Source organism: Oryctolagus cuniculus, chromosome 5 (assembly GCF_964237555.1).
Source record: "Oryctolagus cuniculus chromosome 5, mOryCun1.1, whole genome shotgun sequence".
Taxonomy (NCBI): Eukaryota; Metazoa; Chordata; class Mammalia; order Lagomorpha; family Leporidae; genus Oryctolagus; species Oryctolagus cuniculus.
This window is the reverse complement of record NC_091436.1, coordinates 161,019,804-161,047,756: the sequence shown is the minus strand read 5'-3', so window position 1 is coordinate 161,047,756 and position 27,953 is coordinate 161,019,804. Positions and strand designations below refer to the sequence as shown.

Here is a 27,953-nt window from a genome sequence, read left to right as displayed (position 1 = left end):
TATGATTGAGATGACTTTTCCTCCTTGCTGGTTGTCAGGTGTCTTGCTCCAAAAAGATGGCATACTTTCCAGACCAGAAAGAAAAAAATACTTCTTATAAAGCAAACTAGCAAGGTGTGTAAATTGAATTGCTATCAAGAGAACTATCATACACACATTAGAAAACCTTTCCTCCTCTTCCATTTTTCTTTTAAAAAATTAGTCCTAAAGCCTTGAAGTTCAGCTTAGCAACACAGGCGTGTACATCAGGTGTGGGGTGGGAGATGGAAAATGAAAGTGGGTGTCGTAGGGTGTCAGACACTGAGCAGAATGATGAGAATGGACACAGAGCCAGAGATGGGGGCAGCACAGGAATCAGATACCAGCTCCCAGCAAGGTGAGAAGACTCACTTGACATGGGATGGCAGATGTCAAGGGAGTAAGTAAGTGCCACATGGACAGGCAAGCTGGCCTGTTTGCCAAAAGGTTAGGAGGGCTTAGTTTCCTGTGGGAGACTGGGTGTGTTCAGGGGGATTAAACTTATTCATTCAATGGAAGCTATGCTTCTCACTGTCAGAGAAGAGAGCTTATAAATAAGGGAACAGGCAGGCAAGGGTGAATCTGATGCCTTTGACTTTTAATGCAAGCTGTATTCACGGTTTGCTGGATACATTTATAGGTGTAGGTATTTCTGTATTTCTACCAGTCAGGTTCAATCACATAAACAGGAGTATAAGGAGTGACACTACATAAAGAATGTACTGTAGAAAGCATGTGAGCATGGGGTCTAGTTAGGCACTTTGCATTTGGCTTACGACTTCTTCCCCTGATGCTGGACCAGAGGTCAGCAGAGTAGGCAACCTGGAAACTCATTTGTGGAGTAGGATAGGACAGAGGGGCACCAAGTGAAAACTGAAACCACTGAGGTTGATTCCAAGTAGATGTCTCACTGCCCCAACACGGATGTTGAACTGGAGGAGTGGTGCCTCCATTGCCAGCTCTTAGCCATTGCTCAGCTAAGCTCCAGCAGGGAGCAGAAAAGTTGCAGATTCTGACACCAGCTCACATCCAGCAGATAAAATGCCAGATTTGTGACAAATGTCATGAGCTGTGAGAGCACCCAAACTACATAAATCCTTCAGTGCTAAATATGGCTGCCATCTCACGTGCACCTTCCAAATCTCACTCAAGTTTCTCCTGTGGCCAGTATGTGTAGGCGTGGTAATGTTCACCTTGAGCTAAGGTGAAATGGTGCAAAGCCACCACAATCAGACAGGAAAACGAGTCATTTATATGAAGAAGCCTGGTAAGTGCCGTTTAAATCATGTGATCACTGTGAACATCAACATTAGCCAGATAAACTGAGATTCTGTCTGCTTTGAAAAGCAGCAGTGGGAACTCACTCAATATCTAATGTAAACTCAATATCTAATGTAATAATCCTGTGACCCCAATCTTTCCGTGAGGAAACACCAAATTCAGATTATAGGTTATGCTTCAAAAAAAACTGGTCTATAGAATTCAAAAAGTGTGAGGAACATAAAAATAAAGGAAAGAATCAGAAACTATTCCAAGTTGAAAGTTTCAAAGAAATGATAACTGGATGCAATTTATATGCTGATTGTATCTTTGCTATAAAGGATATTTTTATAATAGTTAGAAAAATGGGTTCTGAGGAATAGAGTAGTGATTTACCTATTAATTTTTTGACTTTGGGCTGGCGCCACGGCTCACTAGGCTAATCCTCTGCCTTGAGGCGCCGGCACACCGGGTTCTAGTCCCGGTCGGGGTGCCAGATTTTGTCCCGGTTGCCCCTCTTCCAGGCCAGCTCTCTGCTGTGGCCAGGGAGTGCAGTGGAGGATGGCCCAAGTGCTTGGGCCCTGCACCCGCATGGGAGACCAGGAGAAGCACCTGGCTCCTGGCTTCGGATCAGCGCGGTGCGCCGGCCGCAGCGCGCCGGCCTCGGCGGCCATTGGAGGGTGAACCAACGGCAAAGGAAGACCTTTCTCTCTGTCTCTCTCTCTCACTGTCCACTCTGCCTGTCAAAAAAAAAAAAATAAGTAAAAAAAATAAAAAAATAAAAAAAAAGTGAAAAAAAATTTTTTGACTTTGTTGATTGTTTTGCTGTCATATAAGAAAAAGCCTATTTATAAAAATAGTCCTGAAAGTGTTGGAACATCATGTTGGTGAAAGGCTCTCAAATAGTTCAGGAATAAGAATCTTTGGTACTTTTTTCAACATTTTGTTAAATGTTTGGTTATTTCTAAAATAAACAGATAAAAGCGATAAAAACAAAGTAGTAACACAAACAGTAAACACTATATTTTTTTCATATACTAAACACTGTCCTAAGCCCCTTAGGTGTATTAACTTAAAGTTCTGTACCATATAAAAATCTTTTCATTAGCAGGGGAGTGCAGGTACAGTGGTGGTACCATAAGGTTATAATGGAAAGATCTTTATTGTCCACGATGTTGTAGCCACTGTAACATCATTGCAGATGCATTATGTGCATGTTCATAGTGATGTTGGTGTAAACACACCTAATGTGCTGCCATACATATAATTATGCACAGTACATAACAGTTGATAGTGATAATAAGTGACTATGCCACTGGATTACATATTCACTATCTATACTTTTTCTCATTACAGTATACTCCTACTTACATGGAAATATTTTTTCCTGTAAATATTCTGCTGCGTTGCACCCATAGCAACCTCATACATCTTGCATTTACTAAGTCTCTTAAAAGCAGCATTTTCAATTGACTCAGCCTCATTTTGTTGTGTTATGATTCTAGGAGCAATAGCTTTAATATATGTATGTGTGTGTACATGTGTATATGGATACTTATGCACATATATGCATATGTGCAGATGCATATGGATTTGTGTACGTATATGGTCCAGTATATATAGTCAACTATACACTGTATAACCTAGGTATATAGCAGGCTAGCCATCTAGGTTTGTGTAAGTACATTGTGTGAGGTCCACACAGCAACAAAATTATCTAATGACACATTTCCCAGAATGTGTCATTGTCATTAAGTGATACATACATATATTAATTTTCAAAATTGTTAATACCATTTTACACCAAGACAGAAATATTAATTCCCTAATAATATATAGTTAGTACTTATAGAGACAAGTATGAAAATTTGTCAGTAGAGCCTGAGCTTTTAACCATTAACAACTGGATATTTTTCATACAAAATAAATGACAGAGATTATCACAAACACATCCTTAATAAAGAATTTATTTAATGAGAGTAGAAAAAATGAACACAGAATATGCAATAATGGACATAGAAACTGAGAGCAAAAATTGATGAATGTAGTTAACTGTGAATTGCAAAAAAAAATATTAAAGAAAAACTCTAAACAGCAGACTTGCTTGAGATTTCCAGGCTTTTCAATGCATGATTAAAGAATAGTGAGACTCTTCCAACTTCAGGAAAGGACCAAAAATATGGGCAATTCAATTATTTTGTAGACAAATTGATGATTAAGCATGAACAAAACAAAAAAGAAAAACTCAAATTATGATGATGGAACAAAAAAAGAAAATTGTAGCAGTATATTCAGTAGACAGTTTTAAAAATTATGCCACAAATATTCTAAATTTCAGCCTAAAATGAATAAGGACAGTAGAAAAACGTATGGACCACTCTCTTACATGAAAATTGATGCAGAAATAATAAAAATATTAGCAAATGAAAGTCTTAAGTGCTTGTAAACAGAAATATTACAAGCCGATGAGATTTATTCCAATTTGAGAAGAAAACCCAACACTAAAGAGTCTATTAATATAATATATTAACAGAGAATTATGGAGGGAAAACACAGTTACCACAGAGATTAAGAAACATTCACAATAAAAATGCACTAAATTTACAAGTGGTTTCCAAAAATTCATGGAAAACATGCATTTTTTTAAATTCCATATTTCCATGAGGTTTAGGAAATACTCTCCTAAGCATCCTCCACTGTATATATGCACACATGGTCACATATATCTATACATTTTATACACACACATTTATATGTAGCATACAATATGCAAATTCACTGTAATGTAGTGTACATTACTTGTGTGTGTGTATATCTTTACATTCAATCTATCTACCTACCTATCATCTAGATCTATCAGACAAGAAAGTTAAAGAAGATACATTTAATGATAATGTGAATACTTTTTCATCTCTAGGAAAAAATAAAATCAGATTTTGATCTCATATTATGAATAAAAATGTGCACTTTTATGGCTCAGATACAAAAACACAGCCTTAAATGTCTAGAAGGAAATACAGAAAAATATTTTAATAAATTAAGGGTTCTGGATCAATTTCTTAAGGCTTGAAAGCTCAGGCTATGAAGAAGGAAACTGGGAAGTTTTGGTACATTAGAATTAAGCACCTTTGTGCATGGAAATATCAAATAAGTGGGTACATATGTATTTCCCCCTCTCTCTCTTGCTCTCTCTCTTTCTCCCTCTCTCTCTCTCTATGTATGTATATCCAGAGATAGATAGACATTAAATATAAATAAGGTAAAATATTAACAACAGATGAATCTCATTTAAATGTGTAGAAGTTTTTCTTTGAACCATTCATATTCTTAAAATGTCTCTGTGTGTTTAAGACCATTTACAAATAAGTGTATTTTAATCAAGAGCATAAGGAAACAGGAAAAGGTAGTTACAGACTGGAGAAGAATAATAATGTAAGAGACCTAGAATAATTATCTAGATTGTACAAGGAAATCCAATAAACCACCGAGAAGAAGAAACAAGGCAACACAAAATTGAACAAAGTCTATAAAACTGGTGAGTCATTGGTTGGGAAAAATTGGTTGCTAAGCATATGAAAAGATGATCAGTGTCACCAATAACAAAGGAATTACTAATTAAAATGAGAAAAATTTTATTTTCATCCAAATGATGCAGTCTACCTAGTTCAAAGAGAAGGCCAAGGGTGGTTGGAAAACTGGGAGTTTGATCTGTTGCTGCTGAAAGGATAAATTGGTACAGCCCTTTGTAGTGCTCTCACGTAGAAGATGGTAAGTAGTTAATGGCAGCAGAATGTCCCAGCTGTAGACCAAGGGAAGTGCTCTCTTCACGAAGGAGGGGTTTGGTGTGTGGACTGACTCACTGGAGTCCATTTCAGATGCTTGCTGCTGTCCCCACCTCTCCCTACCATCTGGCTCCAGCAGCACAGGTGCTGTGCGCGCCTGGCGTTGTCACTGGATCTGCACATCAGAGATACACACCTACATCTGATAATGAGATGGAAGCCAAAGACTCAGCAAGCCGTTGGCTGTTTCCAAATATCCAGACTTTGCTGCCAGGATGAAGTTTGCCCCAGACTATTTCAACACACACAGTGGCAGAATATCAAAACCACTCCTGCAGTGACATTTGGCCAGGATGATGAAAGGTGGGGTTTCGATGGGGAAGCTTGATTAAAATAATAAATTTCATCATTGCTATTTTATTTTGATATTTTAAGCACAAGCGAAAAACATCAGAGGCTATTGTTTCTTTGGAAGTAGCTCTCATGGCTCAATACTTTGAATGCTCTTTGACACCTTAAAGTTTTCCCTTTGTGACAGTCTGTCTTTCAAAGGCAAGGTATTTACTAAGCTCCGGTTGCAACAGCCCTCAGACAGAAGCGCTCCTCCACCCGGTTTTCACCAGTTGAAAAATGTCACTGTTGCATATTGAAATTCTCACGCATATTCCATTCATTTCCACTGATGTCTGAGTTTGTTTTCAGGTGTTCCTTTCTGGGGTTCATTTTATTGAAATTAATTTATATGAAGTGTTAAGTCATTGTTTGCTAATGATTCGAGTCAATCACTCCTTTCTTTTTCATATATTATTTTAATTATTTACTCAAAATTGCTTATAAATCTGAACCACCTATAGGATAAGAATCTAACACAGTAAATAGCTACATTTAGTTGAAATTATCTTAAGCTCAGAATTATAAATAAAAATGAGAAAAGGTTTGCTCTTTGGTGCTCAGTATTACATGTTTATTAAAATTTATATGTCCTGAATAATTGACAAGCCAGTCTTTTTTCTTAACTTAAAAATAAGATTGCTATATAAAGGCAAAGGTTTTGGTTAGGTTTTATCCTTTTTCTGGCTGTTTATTTTTTATTTCCTCCATTTATCATTTTTTGATTATTTAATTTTGTGTTAGTAGGAAATTTGTTTATTTCTGTATTTTATTTAAGTTACATAGGTTCATGTATTTCCTTTACACCATGTTAGGAACATAGTGGCACTTCCCCACATACCCTCCTTCCTTCCCCTCCCTCCCAGATTTTCACTCTTAAGTTTTACAATTTCTTTTCAGTAAAATTAATGATCATAGAGTTAACCCTATCCTAAGCAAAACAGTTCAACAAATAGTATAAAGGGAAAAGAAAACAAAACACTGTTCCTCGATGACAGAGACAAGGGCTGTAAACAATTGTTGCTGTTCAAGATGTCTATTTCTCTCCAATACATTATGTTTCAGGTACTCTAAGTTACCTCAGATTAGGGAGAACATATGATAGCTGTTTTTTTGAGACTGGCTTAATTCACTAAGTATAACAGTTTCCAGTTGCATCCATCTTGTTGCAAAAGACAAGATTTCATTTTTTTTTTTTTACAGCTGAGTAGTACTCCCTATTGTATATATGACATACTGTCTTCATCCAGTCATCAGATGATGGAAATCTGGGTTAATTCGATATCGTAGCTATTGTGAATTGTGCTGCAATGAACATGGGGGTACAGATAACTTTCATATTCTGTTTTCTTTCAATTTGGGTAAATTCTCAGGAGTGGGATGGCTGGAACATATGATAGATCTATATTCAGGTTTTTGGGGTATCTCCATACTGTCTTGCACAGTGGTTGCACCAGTTTACATTTCTACCAACTGTGTACCAGGGTACCTTTTCCCCTGCATCCTTGCCAGAATTTGTGGTTTATTGATTTCAGTATGTGGGCCATTCTAACTGGAGTGAATTGAAACCTCATTGTCAATCACTCCTTTCAATCATAAATTTTATTGAGTGTCAACAAGGTGACCCGTTACGACCCCAGTGCTAGATATAATAATAGTCAACATTTACTGAATGCTTATTATGTCCCAGATATTGTTCTGACAGTTTTATGTCATTTATTCTGTTCAAGAACTCTACGGGTTTGGCAATATTATCCCATTTTACAGATGAGTAAAAGTTGCAAAGGGAGATTAAATAATGTGTTTGAAAGCACTTAGCTGACAAGTGATAGGCCCATATTTAAACCTAGCTTTAGATAATATATATATAGATATATATAGATAGATATAGATATAACTGTTATGTGATTCTGCCACTTCAAAGTAATCATACTATGCTAGCAATACTTTTTTAAAAAATCTAGTCATGGTAAGTTTTTAGCCTTGCAATTCACTATCAAATAACTGTAACAAATGTCTCATCATCACAGTTACAGGTTAGCAAAATTTTTGAGCCTATTGCTTTCCTTTAGCTTATCTTGAGTTCAATTTTTAAAAAAGGGTTCTGAAAATTAGCACTTAACAGATTTGTAGGTCTTGACAGTTACCATATTACAGAGGTTCAAAATGTAACTGCTCTAGTTCAGGCAGTTGAGCATTCACATCACTAGTAGGTAGCCGTAAGCCAGGCATATACAATGGGGTGCTAGTATATTATAAAATGCTGATCTGTAACACTGTCCTTATTCTTAGAAGGCTATGCCTTTTCCTTTAGGACGGAGATCTTGTTTCTGCTCCCAGTTCTCACAGGGCCTGGTGTTTAATTTCTCAGCTGCCATTTGCCTAATTTTTACTTTGTCTTAACCTCATAGTTTTTTTTTTTTTTTAAGATTTATTTTATTTATTTGAAAAACGAGTTTCAGAGAGAGGTAGAGACAGAGAGAGAGGTCTTCCATCCGATGGTTCACTCCCCAAATGGTCACAATGGCCGGAGCTATGCTGATCTGAAGACAGGAGCTTCTTCTGAGCCTCCCATGTAGGTGCAGGGGCCGAGGACTTGGGCCATCTTCTACTGCTTTCCCAAGCCATAGCAGAGAGCTGGATCAGAACAGGAGTAGCTGGGACTAGAACCATCATCCATGTGGGATGCCAGTGCTTCAGGCCAGGGTGTTAACCCACTGTGCCACTGTGCCACAGCACTGGCCCCATACCTCATAGTTTTGAGTGGGAAGAAGCAAAGATGATGTTCCTTTCCTATAAGACACATTGGGTTTTCAGAGATATGAAACTTACCCATGACCTCAATAGTAAGTAAAGGCAGAGGCTATGAATATAACCCCATAACCCAGGCTCTTGAACCCTCGCTCTCTTTCCTGCCTTCTTGCCAGGAAAACAATTCCAAACCTCCCCTGGGACAGTTCCCTTCTTAGCTCTGCACCTGTTCTGCTCTCAGAGTCTGACTTCCTCCCTCACTACTGAGCTAGAATCAACATAGTGATCCTACAGTGTCACAGAAAGGGTCTTCCAGATATACATACACAGCTGCCTAGAATCTCACGCTTATCACCATCTTGGCCTTGATCACAAGGCTTTCTCATGCATTGTCTTTTTTTCTGTGTCTTCCATTCTGCATTAAAGTCCCCCTACAGGTACAAATGGTGACAATAATAATTTATTTCTGAATCATAATTTTTATCCCCAGTGCAGAACAGAGTTTCTGGCACACAGAAGATGCACACGAAATAAAAGTCATCTTCAAAAAGTTCATGGCAAATGCTTGTTTGACACATACACGGAGTGTGGGGAGGGGGGAGGGGAGAGATTTTCCATCCACTAGTTCAACCCACAAGCGTCAGCAAGGTCCAGAGCTGGGCCAGGCCAATGGGAGGAGCCTGTATCTCCCAAGCAGGTGACAGAGGCCCAGGTAGTTGAGTCATCTTCCACTGCTTTCCCAGGAACCTTATCATGGAACTTGATCAGAAGTGGAACATTTGGGCCTTGAATCAGCAATCCAGTATGGGATACTGGTGTGATAGACAATGGCTTAACCTGTTGTACCACAAGGCCAGCACCAGACTATTCAGAATATTTAAATTATCTGTCATCTCAGACATGTATCATTTCTTTGTAATGAGAACATTCAAACTCCTCTCTTTCAGCTCTTTTGAATGATGTGATACAATCCATTGATGATCAGCAGGCTTCTGTGGCATAGCATGCCAGGAAGTGCTCCTTCTGTGGGCTGGGAAGTTGCACCTGCTAACCTCCACACCACTGATTTGTACTCTTCTTCTATGACCTCAGCTTTTGATATTCCACACGTGAGTGAGATCCTGTGGTATTTGTCTTTTTGCTTTTATTTCACTTGGGATTATGAACTCCACGTACATCCGTCTTGCCACAAATGAAAGGATTTCTTCTTTTATGGCTGAATAGTGTTCCATCGTGCTTATATACCACATTTTATTTTTCCATTCATTTGTTGAAGGACATTTAGGTTGATTCCACAGCTTACTTATTGCAAATGATGCTACAATAAATGCAAGAAGGCAGATGAATGCTTGACATTATGATATTTTTAAAAGTTTAGGTGTTTATTTGAAAAGAAAAGAGAGAGGGGGGAGAGAGAGAGAGAGAGAGAGATCTTACATCTGCTGGTTCACTCCCCAAAGGGCCACAATGACCAGGGTTTCACTAGGCAGAATCCAGGAACCAGGAATTCCATCCTTGTCTACCACACGGATGGTACTATTCGCTGACTTCTCTGGGTCATTATCAGGAAGCTGGCTTGGAGTTGGTACAGTCATTTTTTGAATTAGTACTCCAATATGGGATACTGGCATGGCAAGTGGCCACTTAACCTACCATGACATGCCAGCCTCAGTGATTTCATACCCTTTGCCTGTACTCAGTCATAGGACTTCTGAATCATATGGTAGCTCTATGTTTAATATTTCAGGGAGCCACTATATTGATTTTCATATAACACATACTGCTAAATTGAAAAGTGTAGCATTTATTTGGCAGTTAATTTAACAAAAATAATTTTATAACCAATGAATCACAGTTATTTAAAGTATATGAGGGTCAAATATAATAAAGGACATTTATCGAAATTATGTTGTCATATTTTGTTAATCTGATTGAAAGAAACTGCTACACTGCCAGGAAGAAGTTTGTATTTAAAAGTGTCTTCAAGAAAATCAAGATTTATTAGTGTCTGGCTGGGATAGAAAACTGTGTATATTGTGTAGACACATCACTCTTTGCTGTACTGTACGGTTATGTGGTGGGTGTTTTTCATTGCACATGTCTACATGAGCATACTTGTGTGTGTGTGTGTCCATACATGGGTGGGAGGATCTGTGATTATTTTACTGTATCTGTGTTGGGAATTTCCCACCAGTGCAAGTGCAGAGCCAAAGGTAGTTGGGAATGGGGCAAAACATCTATTTGAAATTTAACTCAATCATTCAATAACTTGTGCCCATTATATTATTCAATATGTCTCCAGTTCAGTTCACCCAAATGTAAAGTGGAAAAATAAGAAGTAAGTGACTTATATATCACCTGATGTAATGCTTAGCATATCACCCAGACACAATAAATGATAGCTGTGAATACCATCAGTGCTGTTATTATTATTCCATTGCATTTGGGTAATTGCTTAGTAAGGTTTTGGGAGACAAGACCTACATGTTAGAAATTAGACCACAGTGGGCATTCATTCTCAATATCTGTTGCCCTCCACACTTCGAGCTTCATCATCACCAGCCACAATGAATTACAGGAATGTACACCGAAGTGTAGGTCTTCATTTTTGTACATCACTTTCCAGTCCATGAAACCCTTCGCTATTACAGTAACTCTATGTGCAGATGCCAAGCTGTCCATGTTGCCAATGTGGAGCTAGAAGCCTGCTCTGGAACAGAGATCAAACACAGGTGTCTGTGGATTAAGCTCTGCCCTCCCTGTCTTTCGCTCAGCTAGCAACAGGTCAGACTTTGTAGTTCAGAGAGGACTTACCATCCGAAGCAGAACATATGTGTGGAAGAAAGGGGTGATATTTTTCATTATTGTATAACAAAAGGAGTGATTGAGGCCCAGCAGGATATAGTTCACAAGGGATCAGAATCGAAGAATTAGGCTTGCTTTCAAACTTTAGCTTCTTTATTAAATAACTTAATCAATGAAACACAGCAGAGACAGGAAGTGTTAACAGTTGTAGCTATTTAGATAAGGAAAATGTATCCCTTATACAAACAGACATGCTTTGTACAGTTCTAAGATCACAGCACTTGGTACAGAGACAAGAATATGGTAAAAACTCAAATGAATTGAAATGTTCAGTGAAAATTAGAGAGAAGACACAGTCAAGGTCCACATAGAGGCTTTCCACTTGGCCTATGACCACAATATGTTTGAAGTTATTTATTCCTCCTTTGCTCAGTGGGCAAACTCAAAATACCATTGTTTATTAAAGATACAAGACATAGTGCATACCAAGTTATGATGAGTCACATTGTAGGGATGACGTGGCTCAAAGAGACAGAGATAAGGAAATTCATTTCCTGTTTAAGCAAAAATAGCTTTGTAAATAATAACCTAAAAGCAATTGTTTGATTTAATTACTACTCATAAGCATTGTTTTCAAAATGTCTTAGTACCAAAGATATATCTAACATTTCATTCTATTTCCCATGAATTTTTGGAAGTAGCTTTGTACTGATCACATAGTTCTTATGGTTGAAATCATTGGTTCTATTCAAAAGATCTCATACTATATCCTTGGATAAGGATATAGTCCTGTAATGTTTTGAACAAGCTCATTAATACACAATGTTTTCTTTTCATATATCACTTGCACCAGAAGCCATTGCTAAGATTTATTATGGTGTGTGTTCAAGGATACCATCTTGTTCTGTATTTCTCATGAGTACATCTTAAATTTATTTTGATGTGGGACTTGTCAAATTAATAAAATGCTCCTGAATGAATTAAAAGTGATATCATATGTATAATGTGTGGGTGTTTTAGTTAGGTGCATAAAGCAATCTAGATGATGCATGGTGGCTCATAGTTGAATATACACACACCCTTCAATTTTTGGGCTTCAGAGGTTGGGTCAGAGAATACGTAGAAGAAGCTCCATGAGGTGTTACCCCTTGTGGATGAAGAGCTAACTGGCACACTGGCCAAGTACCAACTACTGCTCATCAAACGCTCCCTGCCCTACTGCTGCTTTGTAGTCCACCATGATTCTCCAAAAAGAAGAGCCTTTGGCACTAGAGGGAAGGTGTGAGGGAGTGACTGAGACTGTGCCCTGAAGTCAGGGATGCTGCCTACCGGGACTGCTGTACTGCAGCCAACCAGAAGTCCATGGTCATGTTCCAGGGCTCCTCTGAGCTTCTGTTTCTTGCCTTCAAAAATGAGTGCTTGGCATACAGGCTCGTAGTGTTCTTAATGACATTTACCCGTTCTTTTCTGCAAGTATTCGTCATCTTTCCCTGATGTAAGCAGTATTAAAAGGTAGGTCAGGGGGCCTGCGCTGTGACATAGCAGGTAAAGTCGCTGTCTTCAGTGCCGGCATCCCATATGGGCATGGTTTGAGTCCTGGCTGCTCCACTTCCGATCCAGCTCTCTGCTATGGTCTGGGAAAGCAGTGGAAGATGACCCAAGTCCTTGAACCCCTGCATGGGGTCTCCCACGCGGGAGAAGCTCCTAGCTCCTGGCTTTGGATCAGTACAGCTCTGGCCAGTTGTGGAGTGATCCAGTGGATAGAAGACCTCTCTCTCTCTGGCTCTCTCTCTCTCTCTCTGCCTCTCCTTCTCTCTGTGTAACTTTGACTTTAAATAAATAAATTTGTCTAATCTTTTTTTTAAAGGTAAGTCAGAATATTTTGTACACCAGCATGTGGACATCTTTCTGAAGGCTGCTCTTGAGTTCTCCTCCTCCTCCCAAACTTCATGATATTTGTCTCAGTTCTCTGATATTTAACCAACCTGGGTTATCCTAAAAATCAAGATGCTTGTAGTTTGCACAGGTTTAAAGGGTAGGAGAATTGCTTAAGAGCAAAGTTGATCTCATTAACTGCAATTTATGGTCACTTACTCAAGAAAGTGCTTATATTCCTGTGCTAGAAAAGCTCCACACCCACATTCAGTGACTCAGAAAACGGCTGCACACTTGGGAAGTGAGCACAAACATGACAACGGCTAGAGTGGTGGAAAGTTAGCGTGAAGAATTACAACCTTTCCTGACTACGTGCTGTGAACCGTGGCTGGGAGATCAGACGGGTAGTGTAACACACAGGTAATGTTGCTTGGGAGAGGCAAGGGCAGAGAGCAGAGCATGCTCCAGTGGAATCAAAACACAGGCAGGCGTACAATGCCCCATTCACTGAAGAGGCAAAGTCTTCAAATGCCAACACGATCATAGGAGAGGGCACCCAGCCGTGCCTGGGTTATGGCTAATAGATTTCCTATTAATGATTAAGTGGGAGAGAGAGCTCCATAGAGTTGTCGGCCTCATGATTTTTCAAATCCCAGAATCCTGCACTTGCCACAGTACTGAAGTCTGTTAATGATCAGTGAAGGTAAAACCTGCTAGTTGACAGCTCCCTGCTTTTTCTTGAGAAATTATTTAGCTCCTCTGAGATAACCTGATAGGGATTTTGATAAAAATATTAAAATTCTATTTAGATGTACAATGGTTTAATGCAAATTTTTAACCATAAAACCAAATGCTCCATTCAGTTAAATTAATAGAATTACAAAAAGATGTAATGATAGCAATTAAGTCTTGAAAATGCAAATTTTATAGTCAAGGACAATTACCTCATTTATAGTATATTGGAATGGTGCCAGATGAAGGTAATTTAGATCCCCCAGCTCACGTTACATCATGATGGATATCTTCATTTCATTAGTACAACAAAGATGGGTGAGAAGTTAGACAATACATAAAAAAAGAGAACTAAAGAGTATTTGACCTTTGTGAGATAGCTAGAACCAGAATTCATTCACTAATTTATCAAGTATTTAATGAGGACCAATTATCTAAAATATTACTGGTATTTTTTTTCTGCCTTAGAGAGGGGAAAAAAGTATTTTCAGCATCCAGAAAACACTGGTTTGTACAGAGATCACATTTCTTCAAAACCAGTCCATATTTTTGGTGCATCTTCAGTATCTTTATACACTTGCACATGAACTAACTTCATGTTGCCTGGAGTGGTGCCATGCCTTCCTGAAAAAGAACAATGATTTTTTTTTTTATCAATTACTTTCTCTCTCTCTCTCATGCTTCAAGTAGTTTTTGATGTCTTCAAATCATCTTGGCTGCAGTTGATTTGCACAGCATCAAGAACTTTAGCCTTTCTGTTTTATAGGAAGATGGGTAACAACAAAATGTTTTTAAAGCATAGGGATTTAATCATCAGAATACAGGTTTTTCAAACACCCATGTCACTATTTTCCTAATGCATTTTTTTCTTAAAGTCATTAAAAAGAATCTACATTGCCCATGATCTCCCATTTTGCCCTCTAGGGGGAACTAGATCACACTCCTGTAGAAGAAGGAGTCCAATCTAAGCTCCATTTTCTGCTGTTACAAATTTCCCTTTGAGCTTTTAATCTCTGGAGAAAAACTCACCCCTGTTCTGCGGAGCCATTGATTACAATGAGTAGTCGGTCCAGCCACTGCTGCGATTTTCTGGACAGAGGGAAAGCAACATGCTCATGGCAGTTTGGATGTTCATGTCACAAAGTCAAACTTGGCTCAGGTTCTTCCTGGTAATGTTATGTTGGACAAATGATTTAAATTTTCTGTAGCAGTACTTCATCATCTGCAACAAGGAGAATTTAACCCATAGTTTGATTATGAGAATTAAAACTAATAACACAGAGAAAGAAGTTAGAACAGAGACTGCCTGCAGCAGGTACCCATGGAACATTTATTTGTTGTTAATAGTTTCATTCCTGCTTTGGAATTTAGTCGTGAATAAAGATTCTGCACTCCTGCCCTTAGAATTTATTCCTTCATCCCAGTGGTTCACACAGGTAAGTCTTTATTAGGACTCTCAGAGAGATATATAACTCCCTCACTTGAGTAGAGAGTGGATTAAAGTCCTCGGATGAATAGATGTCAGAACACAATGTAAACTTCTTCAAAAGCAGTGATGTAACTTTGTGATTTTCTTTTCTTGGTCACTTAGGCAATAAGCCCCGAACCACAATATTTACAGTTCATTGTGATGAAAGACCATAGAAACATATAGGAAATGAATTAATATAAAAGATAGAAATATGGCTCTTCTTTGATATGTACAAAGGTTTGTTTTGTTTATTTTCTCTGATTTCTTTAAATTCCATATACAGTAGAGCAAGCATTATTAGGGATGGTTTTTCCCTAGGACTTATTTAGGAACTACAAGGGCCAATAATGCTGTTAAATCTCCACTCATTTCTAGCCATGTTGCTCGAGTCTTTGTAGATTCATTCCCTTGGCTCATTTGGCTAGTAGAATAAGAATTCCCCCAAAATACTCAGCTTACTGATGGTAATGTTTGTAATACTCTATCTTCTTTCTCCTCCTGATGTTTATATTTATTTATTCAGCCAAATATACCATTCATTTCTAATGTTCAGAAAAGAATTGATTTAGCAATATTCCAATAATGAATTCCCAAAGCATGCCTTATCCTAAAAGCAATGTAGCAAGTCCCATATACTTCTAGAGATATGTATGTGTCTCTCTGTGTGTATGCATTCAAATAAAAATTTAAAAATCACCAGTTAATCAACTGATAGCCCATACCATAACCTCTAATCAATCTGACTTTGTCTTAGACTTCCATTCATTCTAAAATAAACAGGCAGCCCTTTGCCTGAATTACATTTCTAAACTACCAAATTTTCCAATGTTTCCAAAGCATTTCTAATACATTTGGGCTGATGTACAGAACAGATGTGTTCTTCAGTGACAAACTAATACACTATCTTAATAACAGAATAGATAATCAGTTCATTCCATGTAATGAGCCCATCAGCCCTACATGTAACTGTTTCTTAGCATCTGCATGGCCTAATGCATGAAATGTGACATGGGCCAGTCTTCACAGATCTGTTTGGAGTGTACAGGCAGGAAGAAAAGAGGCCATATGGATAATTTCATTATTTGTCATGAGTAAGTCTGTATGAAATAGTAATGGTCAATGCACCTTGATTCTCATACCATTATGATAGAATTAGAAGCTAAAACTGCATGATCTTATGCAAGAGGAAAGACAATTTGATACCCTTGCAAGTCCAACAAATTTCTGGCATTAGAGAAAACAGAGGTGCACCGGGTACTCTAGTTGCAATGTCTCAGTTGTAAAATTCCCATCTGCGATCATAATAGGATATTGATTAGTTTGGGTACTATACAAAACTGAATTGCATTTCATGGTGGAGCACTAAAGGTCACAGTTTGATTACTCAATAACTTTTCAAATACAAGAAATGCTATTTAAAAGTGTGCTTGAATGATTGGGCTGTGCTGTAAGAGGCAAATAGTACTATTTTCATAAAGATAGTTGGATGCCAAATTCTCACATGATATTTTATTTATGCTTAACATTCTATAATAATTTACATACTAGAACATGAACTATAAAATTAAATTAAGAATACAATTATTACATCATGAGTCATGTGATATCTAACTTACTGAAACATGTATAATTCACTTTTTAGGCATTAATTGAGTTTATCATTGTAAGAATCTTATATTTAATAGTGCCTATAAATGTAAAGTATTCTGTATTACATTATAGAAAGTATGAACAATTCAAAGCTATAGACAGAAGATAAAAATTACCCATAATATTGATATTCTGGTTAATTTCCATTGTTTTATATTTTTACTTATAATAACAATGTGAATTTTTCATATATTCATTGTATTTACTATAACAAAATTATCAGCATAATGTTTTCAATGATTTTTCCTCTTAAATATCACATTGGACATGTATTTTAATGAATATTAGATATTATTGGGAAATTAGAGATTTTTAGTGACTGTGCAATATCCTAAATTATGGATATACCATAGTACATATAATCCATCTGTGATATTAAAAACTCTGTCACTATCCGGTTCAAATCGCCTATCTTTTGTTGGATAGGACCACTTTATCATGGAGAGTGGCAGGATCTCAGACCCCACTGCCTTCTTCTCAGTCAGTATATCCATTCACTCACTTTTGTATTTGACATTCCCTGTTTCTCTCTGATCATGAGTACTCCAATTCCAGCCAGATTCTGTTTTCTAGAACAAGTGTTCATCTTTGATGGATTGACTAATTTCAATCTGTTTTGGCAAAACAAATGTATTCCTTTGAATCTATTGCAAAAACAATACCCTAGCACATTATGAGAACTCAGAACAGGTTTACTGAGTATGTTAAATGACTAGACTGTAAGAAGCAATGCAGAGAAGGTACAAAGTAATGCATAGAGAAATAGTGGAGAGTGAATAGTGGATCATGAAGAAGAAAGAAAAATGAAGTGATGCAGAAATAAAGAGTGGACCAAAGAAACAGAATTAGGGTGGAACACATAAAAATGAGGTGAAAAGAGTTGGATACAAGAGAAGAAGCAATATGGAGAATAAGTGGTACTCTCTCTAGTGAAGCCATGTGCTACGCCATGAGAAAATAGCAGAAGTATCAAGAATGATATTATCTGGCTTATTTAATCACCCATTAAGACAAGAGAGACCGTGTTAAATTAATTATTTAATATGGGCTATCAATAACATAGCATACCTAATGTTATAGATCGTATGCACCTTTGAAGCATATGTAGTGTAGTGTAGTGAAAGGGGGAGATGAGGGACCTTCTGTATGCCAATTAGAATCAGACAGAAGGTTGGAGCATTTGATTCTGGTCCAGTATCAGACCTTTGAGGAGGGAAATAGACACTAAAGGATGATAAGCTTATTGAAAAGAACTTAACATAGAATCATTCCAAAAATAAATGATTAAAAGAAAACTTGGACAAGAAATGATCATGCAGGACTTAATAAGTGACTGTTTTTGAAAACATTTCAAGTAGAAGACAGTGGACTAGCTATGTTTGTTTTAAAAGAAGAGGCATGGGGATGAGTAGGCTTTTCCAAAAGACAAATTTTGATTTGCTTGAAGAAAACTTACCCTGCAGTAGAAGTATTTTAACTTGTGACTGGTTCATATTTTTGGAAAATGAGCCTTCAACATGGGATGTGTATATACAGTACTGAAGAGGTGGTAGGGACGCAAGCATCTGTTGCTTGGTGGTGAGAAAACGTAGAGTTCCTGCCAACTTTGTGATACAACAATTTTATATAGGCATCTCACCCAATTTTTTAGTGAATGTTTGCACTTTCAAACCATTCTAGGTTTTATACCATGTAAATTTTTTGTTTGAGCTTTCATTGGAGCTCACCTATAACAACTATAACATGGTCATTTTAAAGATGTCACCTGTGCTTTTAGTAAGATAATATTTTGTAGGATTTCTGAAGAAATGTCACTTTTCAAGTGTCAAGATGGATTATTGAAAATGGCTTTGCCCATAAGTTCCTAATATTCAAGACCTACAAGGGATGCTTGAGAAGCATATGTAAGGAGGTCCAGTGGAACCCAGAAGAGGGAGGCTACGATTTGGTGGAATTTCCTGAGTTGAGATGTAAACCAGGAATTAGATTTGGCTGACTGGAGGGAAAGTGCTGAGCCTACAGGTTTATTAAGATGCCAGTTGGAATGGACTTGAATCCTGGCCCCAGATCCTGATTTCAGCTTTTTGGTATTGAAGACCTTGTCAAGCCACAGAGATAGCTTAAGTCATTGGATTCCCGCTACTCATACGAGAGACCTGGATTGACGTCCTAACTCTGGGTTTCAGCTCCCAGTCACCATTGTAGCATGTTTTATATACTTACTGTAGTCATTTAATAATATGTATGTGATTTAGGCAATGTTGGTTTATCCTGACACTTTAGTGAATAATGTTTATATAGCTCGATGGAAAGAACTTGATCCAGAATTATTTAGAAGAGTTACCTGAACTTCATAAAGCCATTGAATTAACCGTCTTTATAAATCTTTATAAATATGTTCCCTATTGGTACTCCTTTATTATGTCTTTTTAGTATTCAAAAAATTTTTGTTTGAGCATGGATGGGGAAGAGGGACAGGGAGAGAGACAGAGAGGGCTCCCATCCACTGGTTCACTCCTCAAAAGCCTACAATTGTTGGGGCTGGGCCATGGCTTGGAGCTGGGAACTCAATACAGGTCTCCCACATGAAGGCCAAGAAGCCAATTACCTGAGTCATCACCATGCTTCCCAGTGTCTACGTCTACAGGAAGTTGGAGCCAGAAGTTGAAGCCAGTAATTGAGGGCAGGTATTCCAAAATAGGACATGGATGTCTTAACCTCTAGGCTAAACACCTGTACTTTAATAATATTTTCAATCATGCAGGTAATAGACAAATTAATTTTTATAATTGCTTAAAGTTTATAAACCATCCCTATCAATTCATAGAAATACTCAAACTCGTTATGAACCAATGAGTTTCACTTGTTTAATTTTTACTAAGTCCTTTTACATTAGGCTTTTGTGATGATTTTCTATGTGTAATGATACTGTGGCCTGTGACCTCCTTTAACCATTTGTTCACCCTTTGTGTTTGCCAATAATTCTTGTGATTCTCTCCCTTTTTTTGATTTGCTTATTTATTTGAAAGGCAGAATTAGAAAGAGAGAGAGAGAGAGAGAGAGAGAGAGAGAGAGAGAGATTGAGAAAATAGAGAGACATCATCCGTCTGGTGGTTTATTCCCCCAATGGTCCCAAGCCTGGAGCCAGGAGTATCATCCAAGTCTCCTACATGGGTGCAAGGGCCCAAGCAGCTGGGCCATCTTCTGCTGCCTTCCCAGGTGCATTAGCAGGGAGCTGGATTGGAAGTGGAGAAGCTGGGTGACTTGAACAAGAGCCTATATGGGATGCCAGCTTTGTAGGTAGCAGCTTAACGCACTGCAACACAACGCAGGCCCCTATAATTCCCTGTTTTAAAAAGAACCCTTTGTCTAAGGAAAATTTTGCCAGACATTCATTTTCTTGCAGTTGTAAACATTTTAAAATCATTTTTTGCAAATATCTTCGTACTTCTTGATACATTTTTAGTTCATCCATGAGGATATTTCACAAAGTACATGGAAAATGCATATTAAGAAAAAACTACGCACAAATTTCATTTTGAAAACAAAACTTCTCTTTTAATTTCACGTTCTGTGAACTTTTTGAAGTACCTTCATATGTATACAAAGTTTGGATTGCTTTCAAGAAAATCAGGGTGCCTCTATGGAAAGACTCCAGCCAACGTGAGGTCAAAATACTCAGCTGAGTCATCATCTTCTTATGCTCTGTGTGGCTTCCAACTGCCAGACATTTGTCAAGAGATTTCTTCCTCTAATCTGACTTTAAATGTTTATTCTTTTGGACAGGACAAAGATATTATCCTACTTACATCTAAAGAATGATATTTTGCAAATAAATTGATGGGGAAGAAGCTGAGCAACAAATGAGAATTATATTATGATAGATGTGATCACTTTCAGTTTATATATTTACATAATTGAGATGACTCTCCAATCTGGACACCATTTCACTTAATTAACTATTTTCAAAATATCTTTTGCTGAGACACTATTCACTTGACCTGAATAGCCACGGCAATTTGCTCAAGCTTTTGATGTAGCGTTATACTATTTAATAAATAGCATTTTTAAGTTTGTCTTTGCTACTGAAGCAAGAACTCCTAAAGAATAGGAATTGTGCTTCATGTATACTTGTTCATTCATCAACTAGCCAAATATATATGACCATTGCCTCTCTACCTCCTTAAGATTTCAATTCAGAACTCCTCAATATGGAACACTGAGATCTTAGAACAGTTAAGGTTATAAGATGACAAGAAAGGCCAGAGGGAAATTGATCCAAAATGGAAGACTCAACCATATTAAAGAAGAAATAATAACCAAACCCAGAGAGAAACCATATTAATTTGTTCGTTGGAAAGCACAACTGTGGGGGCTGGTGCTGTGGCATAGAGGGTAAAGCCACCACCCTCAGTGCCAGCATCCCATATGGTGCTGTTCATCTTGGCTGCTCCACTTCCAATCCAGCTCTCTGCTATGGCCTGGGAAAGCAGAAGATGGCCTAAGTCCTTGTGCCCCTGCACCTGTGTGGAAGACCTGGAAGAAGCTCCTGGCTCCTGGCTTCAGATCAGCATGGCTCCAGCCAGTGCAGTCAATTGGGGAGTGAACCAACGGTTGGAAGACACCTCTCTCTCTCTCTCTGCCTCTTCTTCTCTCTCTGTGTAACTCTGATTTTCAAATAAATAAATAAATATTAAAAAAAAGAAAATCACAAGTGTGGAACCAATAACATGCATTAAAGGAAGAGGCCAGAAACCAAGTGATTACAACAAGAAATGTAAAGGGCAGGTGACAGATGAGAGTCAAGAAATTTGCCTATCAGTAGTTATGGGGAGTACTTGGAGCTTGAGTTAGGGAACACTACTTAGGCATGTTGTTATAGAAGGTGGAAACAAGGATAATCATCCTGTGTGCGCACACACACACACAAACACACACACAAAAATGTCCACATACAGGAAGTTGTACTTCTCTGCTTATGTAAGACACTAAGGCCACTGGGAATGATTTATGGGGCCACTGATGCTGCTCTTTGACCCAAATCCAAGATACTTCTAACTTTATTATTAATTATGCTATTTGTAATAATAACAGTGATCATAAAATAAACCTATTTGGCCAAGATGCCATGGAAAATTATACATAAGCTTGGTAATATTCATATATGAACTGATTAGGTCCAAGTACTTACAGGTTATAAGGGAGTGATACACAGTTACTTATTTTATTTAAAAAAATAAAGTGTCAACAACTACTGAGTAAGGAAAATGTCAAAAATGTATTCATTCTGAGTAGTCAAAATGTTTCCAAAGGTGTGTGCAGCAGTAATGGTATTTGAGGCACAAAGAGGCAGCCATGCCTGTGGCATGCTGCAGCTAGAGAACTGTCGTGTTGCCTGTCAGATCCTCGGGGAGGCAAAACACCACTCTGCAAGCTCTTCTGGGTTGATTTATTAGCAGGTGAATAGGGAAAGTGGGAACTCAAGAAGTGTTTGAAAAGTGGGTGGCAGAGTTTGCAGAACAAGGGTGCGTCCCACAGAGAGCAGAGGTAAAACTAGGAGGAACAAGCCAGAGTCCTCACCTAGGAGGAATGAAGACTATGAATAGAGGATACACTGAATGGTTTAAATGTCATAGGCTGTTTCTATGATACCAAGAAAACAGATAAAGTATTATAGATGGGTGACTACAGATGTTTGCAGTTAGCACAAATCTCTGCTCTCATTGTTCTGGATTCTATACTATTCTAAATAAACCTGGAGTTTGATAGGTCTCATCAGCCTCATACAACTGGTTCACACTGAGGAGTTTATTAAGCTACTTAGATAGCTGTCAACTCCCAGATTTACCTCTTCTGAGCTGTTTGCCCAGTGTAAGCATTTGAGGTTCCCTGAGTAATGGGATTACCATATTTTGAAAAAAAAAATCCTCACAGGACAATTTTTATGTAGTCTCCTGTTTGTCAGTATTGTTTAATGTATGCAATAAATAAAGGGGCTGTAGCTGGTTTGAATGTTTAAAAGGAAGGCTCATTTCAGTTGCATCAAATAATTGTTATGTGCACTGAAGAAAGCATCAGGCACACTCAGTCTTCTGCTAGCAAATCTTGAAAACATGACTTTGTTTATTTGTTCACATCACGGGGTTTTTGGTTTTTTGTTTGTTTGTTTGTTTTAGAGACATTTATTTATTTATTTGAAAGGCAGAGTTATACAGAGAGAGGGAGAGACAGATGAAGAGAGAGAGAAAGCAAGCTCTTCATCTGCTGATTCACTCCCCAACAGCCAAGGCTGGGCCAGGCCAAAGCCAAGAACCTGGAGCTCCATTCAAGTCTCTCACATGGGTGGCAAGGGCCCAAGGACTTGGGTTATTTTCCACTGCTTTCTCAAGCATGTCGGCAAGGAGCTGGATCAGAAGTGAAGCAGATGGGGCTGGATCCAGCAACCATATAGAATTCCCGCATTGCAGGTGGTAGCCTAACCCACTGCCCCACAATGCCAGCCCCTGCATTATTGCCTCCCAAAGTGTGTAGTTTTTGATATCCTGGGAAACATAAAGTGAGGCATACCAGCCTCCTCTTTTTTGATGGGCCTTGCTTTTTCTCTTTCCCCAGGTTTTTTTTTTTTTTTTTTTTTTAACAAGCAGGGAATTATTCACAATTAATGATAGCCAATCATTACAATGGGGAATATATACTTATAAAATTATGACAAATAGCCACACACCATGTTATCAGAGTGTACAAATTACACCATAAGCAGAAAGTAGTTATGCTTGATTGGAGCAATTAAATGTTTTCTTTAAAAATATTCCAGTGAGAATATTTTAGAAAATGGCTTTTTAATCATCTGTAGAACTGGTAAAATCACTGTCTCATAATAGTCTCAAAATACACCATGTTTAGAATTAACCATAATCCCTCTGCACAGCCATGGGATTCTTTCCCAAGAAACCTGTTTGCTTGAAACTTATTTTTAATCACAGGCTTAACATCAACACATTCTTATTCTGAATTAAATGACAATAATTTCTCCGACTAGAAAATGGGACGTTTGTATTTGAGCAAATACTACTCAGTGCACAAAGTCAGATTAGGGAAAAGAAAATTCTAAATAAATTTGCTTTGTAGCCTTGCAATTAAATTCTCATTGTCACATTGGAACTGGGATGGGGGACTGAGGGGGAGTTCTAAGAACTCCTACAAAGAACCCACATTATTCTACAGGGCCACGGAATTACTCTGGAAGGTGGCTGCAGGATGAGAGCTGAGGAAGACAATTGGTCTCATCTGAGAATGGTTTGTGGAACCTGGGAGCCCTGTGAGGAAGGGGAGCCAGGGAAGAGTGGATGTTTAAACTGACTTTTGTTTTCTTCTTTGTTTGCAGAGGACACAGAGGGAAAAAAGGGGAAGGGAAAGTGAGAGCAAAGGGCTCTTACCCCACTGAGACCTAAGAGCCAAGTCCAAATTCTTAGTGAAGTTGAGCCAATCTCTGTTTTGCTTTGTATTTTGAGAAAGCATCATTGCACCATTGTCTTGGTGTGTGTGTGTGTATTGTTGTTCCTATAACAGGATACTGAAACTGAGTAATTTGAAAGAATAGAGGTTTATTTGGGGTCATGGTTTTGGAGGCTGGGAAGTCCAGGGCCATGGGGATGGACTCTGGCATCTCTTCAGCTTCTGGGGACTGTGCAGTGCTGCCTCAACTCATAACAGAGAGCAGAATTGTCAGCAGAGAGAGACAAAGGTGTCTAACTCCCACAACAGCTAACTCATTTCCATTAGAAAGAATTGATTCTTTCATGAGGGTCCTGCATCCTCTGACCCAAACATCTCCAAATGCCCATCACTTCCAAATACTGTCATAATGGCAATTGACTTTCTTTCTTTTTTTTTTTTTTATTTTTTGCCAGGCAGAGTTAGACAGTGAGAGAGACACAGAGAGAGAGAGAGCATTATAGACAATGAGAGAGAGACAGAGAGAAAGGTCTTCCTTCCATTGGTTCACTCCCCTAATGGTTGCCATTGCCGGCGCTGCCGCGCTGATCCGAAGGCAGGAGCCAGGTGCTTCTCCTGGTCTCCCGTGGGGTGCAGGGCCCAAGCACTTGGACCATCCTCCACTGCCCTCCTGGGCCACAGCAGAGAGTTGGTCTGGAAGAGGGCAACCGGGACAGAATCCGGCCCCCCGACCGGGACTAGAACCCGGTGTGCCAGCGCCGCTAGGCGGAGCATTAACCTGTTGAGCCGCGGTGCTGGCTTTCAACATGGGGTTTGGAGGGGACAAACCACAGCAGTAGGGAATCTGCCTGAATGGAGTCCCAGGCTCTAGGAAAGCATCAGGAAACACCGAGTAGAACATGTGAGGCAGTAGAGAGCATGCACTATAAATTCCTCAACAGGAATTGAGAGAACACAGAAAGATGCAGGCTTCATCGTGACCACAGATGATCAGTCCCTATGGACTTGCAGATGTAATTATCAACACTTTGTGAGTGCCTTCATCAATAAAGGAAGGTACCCACCCAGCAATGTCTAGCAAAACTGCATCAGCAATATCTCCTCACAGTCACAGACTGATAAACTCTGATAATATATGCCTTTTGTCAGGGTTATAACTTAAACTTTGGGAAAATATAACAGCACATTTATATTTTAATGTTGCTCAGAGGGCTCCTTGAAGAAGCTGAAGGAATAAATTCACCTATGAATCCTTGTGCCAGAGGCTTTTATATCAGAATTTAGACTACTATGATCAACTGCACTCTGAAGTACTTAACTTAGACAATTATCTAATAAGGGCTAATTTTTTTAGGATTTACTACGTGATAGGCACAACAATTACTTCCACAATAGCTTTAAAAGTAAAGAAACTAAGACTCAAAGAGATAAAATGAATTGATGATGCTAAAATATAAAAATAAGCTATTGGATAGTGTTGCAGTTGGTTTCTCAACAATGTTACAGTGCATTGGTTTCTGAGAGGAGGAGCGTGGTGGGGGCAAGAGGCGCGGAGTCACCACACAGACCCTGGGAGTTGGGTGAAAGCAGGCCTGAGGCAAGCAGTCCGCAGACTCATTTATTTCAGTTGGTACAGCTGCTTATATAGCCAAGGCAGTCAATCCGGTCAAGGGGAGGTCTATGCCCCAACCAATCAAAGCCTGTTGCCAGGCAGTTTCCAAAGCCATCCAATCACAGCCTGTTGCCAGGCAGGCTGCAGACAGTGTGGGCTCCAAGCAGATGGAGCAGATCTGCATGTCCTTCAGAGGAAAGGATGGAGGCTGATGGGCCAGAACACAATGATGTTTCAAGACCATCTGAGGATATCCAGAAAACAACCCAGCCCTGGAAAAGCTCCTGCCTCATACCTGGGGGAACATGGACTTTGTGCCCATCTAGGAGGACCTCAGTGAGATCAGGGCTATGCTGTTGGCTGGTGTCCACACTGTTGCCATTGCCCTCTGTGAGGTTACTGTGCCATCTTAGAACACTGATATGGGGCCCTTGCAGACCTCCTTTTTCTAGGCTTTGAGAATTACCACTAAAGTCTCCTGGGGCACCAGTGAAATCCTGAGAGATGTGCAGCTGATAAAGACTCGAGACAAAATGAGAGGCAGGGAAGCCACACTGCTGCACCTACTGAGCATCTCCCCCTTCTCCTTGGAGCTGATCACGCAGCAGGTGTTCCACGGTGGCAGCATCTGCACCCCTGAAGCGCTGGACATCCCTGAGGAAACTGCATTCTTACTCTCTGGAGGTTGCCAGCATTTGTCTGCAGATTGGTCATCAGTGCCCCATTCCATCATCAGTTCCTGCAGGCGGGTCCAGGCTTTGTCTGTGGACACTAAACGCACCTCCCCTCTTGCTGAAGAGATCAAAGCCTTCCTGCCTGATCCATCTGCCCCTGTGGTGCTGTCACCACTACTGCTCTGCCAAAGTTGAAGCCAAGAAAGAGTCGGAAGAGGCCCAGGATATGGGATTTGGACTCTGACTAATCACCGAACAGCAACCAACTCAGCAAGCTTTGATTGAGAAAGAGGGAAATAAAGGCTTACTTTTCTTTAGAAAAACAGAAAAGGATATTTATCCTTGCAGACCGAAAATCAAATTTTGTGCCCTTAAATTCCTGCAGTATTAGCTCCAAAGTCTATGAGGTACGGAATCTGGCCAAATACTATAGAATACACAGATGGATCATGGATTCCTTTTGATCTTTTTGCTGGTCCCTTCACTTTCATCACCCCTGCAACCTCTAGACTTTCAGATTAAGCCAGAGTTCATATTATGTATAAATACTAAAACACTCATTCAGACAAATTAAAGTGAGCCTATGATTAGAAGCAAAGGAGAAATTTTTAAAAGAGGTAACTTCTATCATTTCAATAAAGATGGCTGAACAAATTCAGTAAGCAAAACCCCCTCATCCATTGAAAACCCAAGGATCTAAGCCCAGGTAAGTTGCAATATGATCGAGCAAAAACTTAGAATTTACAAAACAGAAAATAAACAGCAAATGACTGCATATTCTGTATCCTCAGCTCCATTTCTCAGCTCTCATTTGCATATTTAATTGTTTCCAATAAGACCTCTTTCTAGCAGAAATAGAAAGACAACATGCGTGAGTGCACTGATGTGTGGTATCATCTGAAATCCACACAGGATCTTCGTCTACCTGCTGTGCTTAATTTCAGTATACATTGCTATGATTAATTTTGCTTCTCCTCAGTACATCAGCCTCTTCTAAGTCATTTGTGTTTTGCATCTTATGCTGTGGATTAAGTGGGCTGATGATTCCTGTGAACTGAGCTGTTTTTGTAGATGAATTCTGAAGATTCTATGAGCCTGGTTCTTTACCTAAGATTTTTAACTGGGCACATATTCATACACACACAGAATCCCTCAAGAGAATCAGGGAATATGTGAACTTAATGGGAAAAAATTTACTGATTGATTTCCTTTCTATCTGATGGAAACTGTTTGCATTTCCTTTGACTTTTTAAGTATAGCCAAAAATCACAGAATTAGCAGTACCTACAATTTTGTCACCAATAGTTAAGCACAACCATTTTCATATCACATCGTTGCAAATATCTTGGGTATGATTTCAACACATATCTGATATTGTGGTGGTTATTAGATTCACCACCTGACATTATTATATAACAAACTGATAAGGAAGTAAATACACTACTAAATCAAAATCTTTTACATTTCAATAATTCGAT

The 27,953-nt window shown here is 38.8% G+C and overlaps 1 pseudogene; it reads left to right on the top strand.

Annotated features, from left to right (window-relative positions):
• Positions 1-318: 318 nt before the first annotated feature.
• Positions 319-27,953, top strand: LOC127493101 (large ribosomal subunit protein uL10 pseudogene; annotated as a pseudogene).